The sequence below is a fragment of the Gavia stellata genome, chromosome 13 (assembly GCF_030936135.1).
Source record: "Gavia stellata isolate bGavSte3 chromosome 13, bGavSte3.hap2, whole genome shotgun sequence".
NCBI classification, from domain to species: Eukaryota; Metazoa; Chordata; class Aves; order Gaviiformes; family Gaviidae; genus Gavia; species Gavia stellata.
Window position 1 is genome coordinate 660,663 of NC_082606.1, and position 6,970 is coordinate 667,632.

Below are 6,970 nucleotides of genomic sequence, written 5' to 3' on the forward strand. Positions count from 1 at the left end.
CTACTCCAGCATGGGTTCTCCAGTGGAGAGGAGCTGCTCTCCAGAGAGCTCATGAGGGCTGCAACCCTGCCCAGAAATCCAGCTCCCAGGGGGCTGCAGGACTGTGCCCAGCGTAAAAGTCAGTTCTTTGCTGGCTGAGGAGGCAGACAAGGACACTTTAGCATAGAATTACCAAGGGAAATAATTCTCCTATTTTAGCTATGCACATAGCAGTGCCCCAGTCTAATGCATGGAGGACCCTGATATAGAGGAAAGCAAGGTTTCTATATGTTACATTACAGTTTTGTTGACCAATCAAATTACTTACGTTAAGGGGTGGGCTAATCAGTTACTATTGGTTGCGTAAGCAGTATGTTCTTGTCCCATTCAGGATCAGTATGTGCTTTCCCATGCAGTTGTTGTGGACATAAGGTCAGTGGGGTTTTAATCTTCATTGTTCTAAACCAATGTGCCGTGCAGGTGGAGTGGTTTTATAGCGGTTTCTGTTCAGCTGCTGTTCTGGCCGTGGTTATATGCCTGGGGTATTTTTGAAAGGCAAATCTCCTGTTGGTTTATAGTCTGTATGGGTTGTTCTCAGCCAGCGAGAGCTGGTTTAGGTTTGGTCTTCAGGTCACGTGGACCGTGAGATAAAAGCTGTTAGTCCTAGGCAGTGTTCATTTTTCTAAGCAAGTTGTATAGCTGTTAGCACCTTGCCTTTCACACCAGCTGCAAAAGTCTTGTCCTGCCTTTGCTGTGCTGTGCTCCCCCATGGCTCCAGACTTGTCCTCCTTCCTGGTGCAGCCCTGTCCTTGCTGCTCCCTGACAGCCAAGGGCTGCCCCTGCCACCACACAGTGTGCCAGGGAGTCAGAGAAACCCCAACCCCTCCTCTCCCTGCCTGGTATGGATCCTGCCCTGCCCAACACTGCTGGGGGTGGAGGTGGCTCCCAATCCCCTAGGGCAGGGCCGGCCCAGCCCAGCTGGGTGCTCACCAGCCTTAGCTCCTGTGTCATGTTGAAGGACAGCTGTGAGCTGGCTGAGCTGGTAGAGCCTGTTGGTGTGGGCAAGGGAGGAGGTGGCAGTGCTGAGGCCTGCATGTTTGTGCTCTGTCTGCTGGTTCCCTGTCCCATCCAGGGCCCAGAGCATGCAGCAACCAGGCAGAGGAGAGAAAAGCAAAAGCAGGATGGAGAGGGCTGGGATGTGGGTGCAGATATGAGCATGGGGAGTGTGGCTGCAGCCTGCCTGCTACAGAGGCTACTGCTCAGGACAGAGAATTTGACCTGGCTCAGCTCCAGGTGCTCTCCCCATTGCCCCTTTCCTTCTTCATCCATGCTGAGAATCTCTCTGAGCATCTTTTTACTTTGCACTGCTTCCTCCACCCTCAGTGGCATGGCTCTGGGAATCAGACCATGCACCAGCAATGGGCTTTTCTCTCCTTCTCTCCTTCCTTCTCTTTCTCCCTCAAGCTTTCCCTTTTCATTTAAGATGCTGCACCACCCAGGCAGGCTACCAGCAGCCCCTCTTCCTCTCAGGGGCTGCGAGAGAGCCACCCTATCAGGGTCTGTGATAGCAGGGGATGGATTCCTGATGGCACATTCACCAACATGTCATATTTTGCACTTCCCAGAACAGGAGGAGACAGGACAGACCCACCCCTCATCATCTCATCCTAATGCTAAATTTGGGAAAGCCCTCTGGGAAAAGCTGTCCATGTGTGCAAGAGTGGGGACAGGTCAGGCAGAATAACCGCAGGATCCCAGGCAAGATCTCAGATCCATGAAGTGTTATACCTCCTTCGTTAGCAATGAGGGCCCTGTTGTGCAGGCTCTCTTTGGAGATTAGTAGCTGTATTGGGTTCGCATGGCAAAGTTTTGGTAGCAGAGGGGCTACAGGGGTGGCTTGTGTGAGAAGATGCCAGACGCTTCCCCCTTGTCCAACATAGCCAAAGCCAGCCAGCTCCAAGACAGACCCACCGCTGGCCAAAGCTGAGCCAATCAGTGCTGGTGCTAGTGCCTCTGTGATATCATATTTAAGAAGGGGGAAAAACTGCTGCACAATCACAGCCAGAAGAGAGGAGTGAGAATATGTGAGACAAACAACTCTGCAGACACCAAGGTCAGTGAAGAAGGAGGGGGGGCTCCAGGTGCCAGAGCAGAGATTCCCCTGCAACCCATGGTTAAAACCATGGTGAGGCAGGCTGTCCCCCTGCAACCCATGGAGGTCCGTAGTGGAGCAGATGTTTACTTGCAGCCTGTGGAAGACTTGACACCAGAGCAGGTGGATATGCCCAAAGGAGGCTGTGACCCCGTGGAGAGTCCAGGCAGGAGGAGGCTCTCGACAGGACCTGTGACCCATGGAAAGGAGCCCATGCTGGAGGAGGTTTTCTGGCAGGACTTGTAACCCCGTGGGGGACCCATGCTGGAGCAGTCCATTCCTGAAGGACTGCACTCTGTGGAAGGAACCCATGCTGGAACAGTTCATGAAGAACTGCAGCCCATGGGAAGGACCCATATTGGCGAAGTTCATGGAGGACTGTGTCCCATGGGTGGGACCCCCCCCTGGAGCAGGGGAAGAACGCAAGGAGGAAGGAGCAGCAGAGACAACGCGTTATGAACGGACCCCAACCCCCATTCCCTATACCACTGTGCTGCTCAGGGGAAAGAAGTAGAGAAATTGGGAATGAAGTTGAGCCCAATAAGAACGGAGGAGTGGGGGAAAGGTGTTTTAAGATTTCTTTTTATTTCTCATTATCCTGCTCTGATTTGATTGGTAATAAATTAAATTAATTTCCCCAAGTTGAGTCTGGTTTGCCCATGACGGTAACTGGTGAACGATTTCCCTGTCCTGATCTCAACTCAAAACTTTTGTTATATTTTCTCTCCCCCTGTCCAGTTGAGGAGGGGGTGTGATAGAGTGGCTTGGTGGGCACCTGGCAGCCATTCGAGGTCAGGTGTAGGGAAGACAGCTGATGGGGCTGTGCTGCTTGGGATATGTGGTGAGGTCAGGCTCGTAAGTTTTGCTCAATAACCAACAAAAGTGGACTTCTTATGGCCCTTTGTCTTCACCAAACTTGCCTACCTTGTAAATGGGGAGAAGAATTTCCCATCCATGCAGGCATTTCTGGGGGAGGCAGGAACAAGGATGATAGGCAAAGGGGTGCCTTGTGCAGATATCTGGAGTCCCACAGCTGCAGCGTGGTCAATTGCAGGGAGCCCAAAAGGAGACTGTGCCCCGTAGTTGGCAGGATTCGAACCTGCGCGGGGAAACCCCAATGGATTTCTAGTCCATCACCTTCACCACTCAGCCACAACTACCTGCTCCAGTCCACTCTGCCCTGCTGCTCACATGCCCTCTGCAATAACACCTGGCTCCCTGGGAGTTTCAGGGCCAGGCTTCACTCAAAGCTCTGCAGCGGGGACCTTCATGGAGCATGACAGCCACATGGAGCCAGGTTGCCAGAGGCCTTGACAGATGGAATCCCAGGGACTACAGTTCAAGCTCCCAGTGCCTTTTCCTCAGCCAGGCATCTGGGATATCCTGCCACAGGACATGGTTTCACTTCCCAGCTGGTGTCTCAGCTGCTGCCAGGGAAGAAGGGAAGGCAGCTGTGTGGAGACAACCAGGGCTGGTGGCAGTTGTGGGGTGGGATATTAGACCCTGCTTTGCTTCTCAAATTTATCTGAGGGGGACTCCAAGGCTGCTGTGAGGACTAGGGTGGGGAAATTCCTGCAGGGAATATGGTGACCTCCTGGCAGCAACTCCAGCCTCTTGGGGACGTAGGGTGGTGTCAACCATTGAACAAAGACTATCACACTTGCCCTGCGGGTTGTTGGTGTGTAGAGGGTTATGGTTTGTGAGAGTGGGAGAGATCTATGGAAAGGGCAAGGTGAAGCCTGGATGAGGAAAAGTGAGAAGGGGAAAAGGGAGAATAAATGGAATGTTTGGATGACTTTGAGGGAGACAGGAGAGATATTGTTTTGGGGAATAGGTATGTCCTGAACTTTTTTCCAGCATTGTCAAGCATTCTCCAATTATTGAGCATGGACAAAAATGTTAAAAGGATCTGCAAAATGGATCATTTCCCTCACTAGGTGAAATTAGCTCTGATTGCCTTTTGCCTCTGGTGCAGGAAAATTTTGTTATTGAGTCAGTGTGGAGGTTGCACGTATGGCAGTGCTTGTGTGCATGCAAGGCAAGAGTGGGAGCTGGTCGCAGTTGAGGGGATAAGCATGAGGAGTGGCTTGAGGAAGTGTGTGTACAGGGGGATGGAAGGAGGAGGCTGGCCAGTCTGTGAAGTGGAGGAGCAGGAGACAGGCCAGGCTCTGATCTGGAGGAGCAGGAGGCAGCACTGCCCACAGGTGCGTTGCTGGTATAGTGGTGAGCATAGCTGCCTTCTGAGCAGTTAACCTGGCTTTGATTCCTGGCTAGTGCTGACAAATATCTCTGTAGCCTGGCTCCAGGTTTTCTTACATCTTTTGCAGGCAGCCGCTCCTGCTCAAAAAATACCCAGCTTTCCCCTGGGATTTCAAGACGGTCCTCTTGCCTCTCTGCAGCCTTGAGACCAACTGAGACCAATGCTTTCAGCCTGCTGGCAGGGCTTCAGGCTGAGCTCCTCACTGCAGCCAGGAGAGAGGCTGTTTTAGCCTGGCACAGAGCTGTGCCTGCTGCTGCTGTGGCTGGTTGCACCTGGCAAGAAAAGCATTCTGCCATTGCAAGGCACCGATGAAGATCATTAATGCCTAGGTGGTGGTCAAGGGAGAGACTGTGCTTCATGAAGGCAGGTATGCAATTTTCGAGTGTGGTGGGAGGAGGCCTGTCTGTCTGAGCTGAAGTCACCCTGGAGACTCTGACCTACACTTTCCAGGCTCCGGTATTGCAGAGACATCTGGAAGTTTACTGGAATTGGGTTTAATGATGTTCCTGGTAACTAAGAAGTAAAACAACCTCATTTCTCTGGCAGCTTATAGCCTCTGGGCAAGGAAAAGACAAGGAGCCTCTCTCAACTAGACTCTCTACATGAAGGGCATGAACCTTCTTCAAGTCTCTGATTCCCATGTTGCATAAAGAAAAAAAGCAACGTTCTTTGCTGTGCTGTCAGTCAAAAAGCAATCTGGAGGGTGGGGTTGTATGTGGGGTTTGTTTTAGCACAGTGTTTACAGACTCCCACTCTGTCATCAGCAATGCTACAAGTAGTTGGAGATACAAAAAGACGGATCATGATTGCGCATGCTCGGTTCCCTGCTGAAATGCCCACCCTAACCCCATGTTGCAGTCACACTGCCTATATCAAGACCTGAAAACCAGCACTTTCCTGCTTTCCAATCCATACCCATCCCCGCGAACTTATTCCCACAACACCAATGAAGCAGAGAAGTGCCAAGACAGTTTTTCAAATGAGGTTTGTGAACAACAAATGAGAGGACCGAGAGTTTAACGCAAAAGGATGTATGAACATTCACAATGAACGCTGGGAAACCAGATTAAGGACTCATGCTCAATGACTCTGAGGCTTTTAGGTGCTCTGCTACAAGTTCAGGGATCTCTATCCACAAGTGGCGGTAAGCTCGGCACAAAGGCCAGTTGCTCTTCCTTGCAGAGCAGAGGCTTAAGTGACGGAGGAAGAGAAGAAACCACCACAAGTCTCCAGCTATGCTGCAAAAAGACTTTAATGAGAAGGAGCAAATGCAGTGGCACAGAACAGAGACCAGGAAACACGTCTGCAGGATTCACGGAGGCACAGAGAATGGCCCGTTTCCCCAGGGCAAGCTCCACACCAAAATGCTTTTTGCCATTCTGCTCTACCTGGTGACAATCCCAGCCCACCAAGAGCAGTCCCTAACTCCAGCACCCTCCCCCTGTCAGCAGGAGGTTCATCAAAGCAAAAGAGAATGAGCCCTTTCTTGAGGAGCTCAGAGCAAAGCAGATCCAGAGGAGCAATAGTGAGGCCTGCCGTGCAATGAGGAGCAGTGGGCACAGGTCTCTCCTGCCACGTGGGATGAGGACACCCAGCCCATCTGCATGCCATGGCCATGCTCCTGCTGCAGGGTCCTCATTTTTCTTCCTGCTTAAAAGGGGATGATCCGCAGGCTTCAGCAGTTCAGACTGCAGTGGAGTGGAGGCAGACACAGCCCCGACCCCCCCAGACCAAGGGAGCCCCCAGAAGAGATGGGAACCCCCCCGGCACTCAGGGAGCTCCCAACAGCAGCTGACAGAGAGGATCCCACGGCTGTGCTCTGAGGGAAAGAGGTGAGGATGGGGCCCGGCAGGGTCACCACCACCGGGGAGGCCTCGATGGCCACCGTGGAGTCAGCGCAGCGGGCGACACAAGGCTCACTGCAGCTGCTTGCAAGTGGGGTTGGGCCAGAGGCGCCGCAGGGGCATGGGAGACAGGGTCTGAAGCAAGACATCTCTTGGTGAGGGAGGCAAACCTGAAACACAGAACAAACACAGACCCCAACATCAGTCTGTCTTTCTTTTCTTCAGCTCTCTCTGAAGATCCACTTTGCTGCCCTCCATCTCCATTTCTAGCTCCATGTCCAGAGAGGGCCTGCAGCTGATCTTGCTAATACGCACAACAGGTGTGACATCTCACCTTAAGGCTAGATTTGAAGGACTAGGAGCAGAGCTGTGCCTAACTGGCTGCTGATTCCACCAGGACCTCCTCCTGTAGTTCCTTCTGCAATAGCACAGCTGCAGACTGATAATATTGTCTCAGCGCAAATAGGCTGCGTTGAAGACATGTCTCAAAAATCACCTCTTAAAAACACACAGTGTGCCTACAGCTCTCATGGCACTCATTATGCTCTCCAAGTAGCATGGTACAGAAAGGCTCATCCACTTATGGGATAGGGCCATGCACAGTGGTTTTAAAGCACAAGTGGTAAGACTGATCATACCCCATCTCCAGAACAAACATTGCAGCATTTAAGGTGGCACTGGATGCACTTGGCCTTTTCATTAGAGACCATCTGCTGCAATTTGAAATTTGGCCAA

General features: G+C 52.0%; 1 non-coding gene across 1 annotated transcript; it reads right to left on the reverse strand.

Moving 5' to 3' along the window:
• Window positions 1-3,209: 3,209 nt before the first annotated feature.
• Window positions 3,210-3,291, reverse strand: TRNAS-AGA (transfer RNA serine (anticodon AGA)). The gene has a single exon. It is a non-coding gene; the product is annotated as a tRNA-Ser (tRNA).
• Between the last annotated feature and the right edge of the window lie 3,679 nt (window positions 3,292-6,970).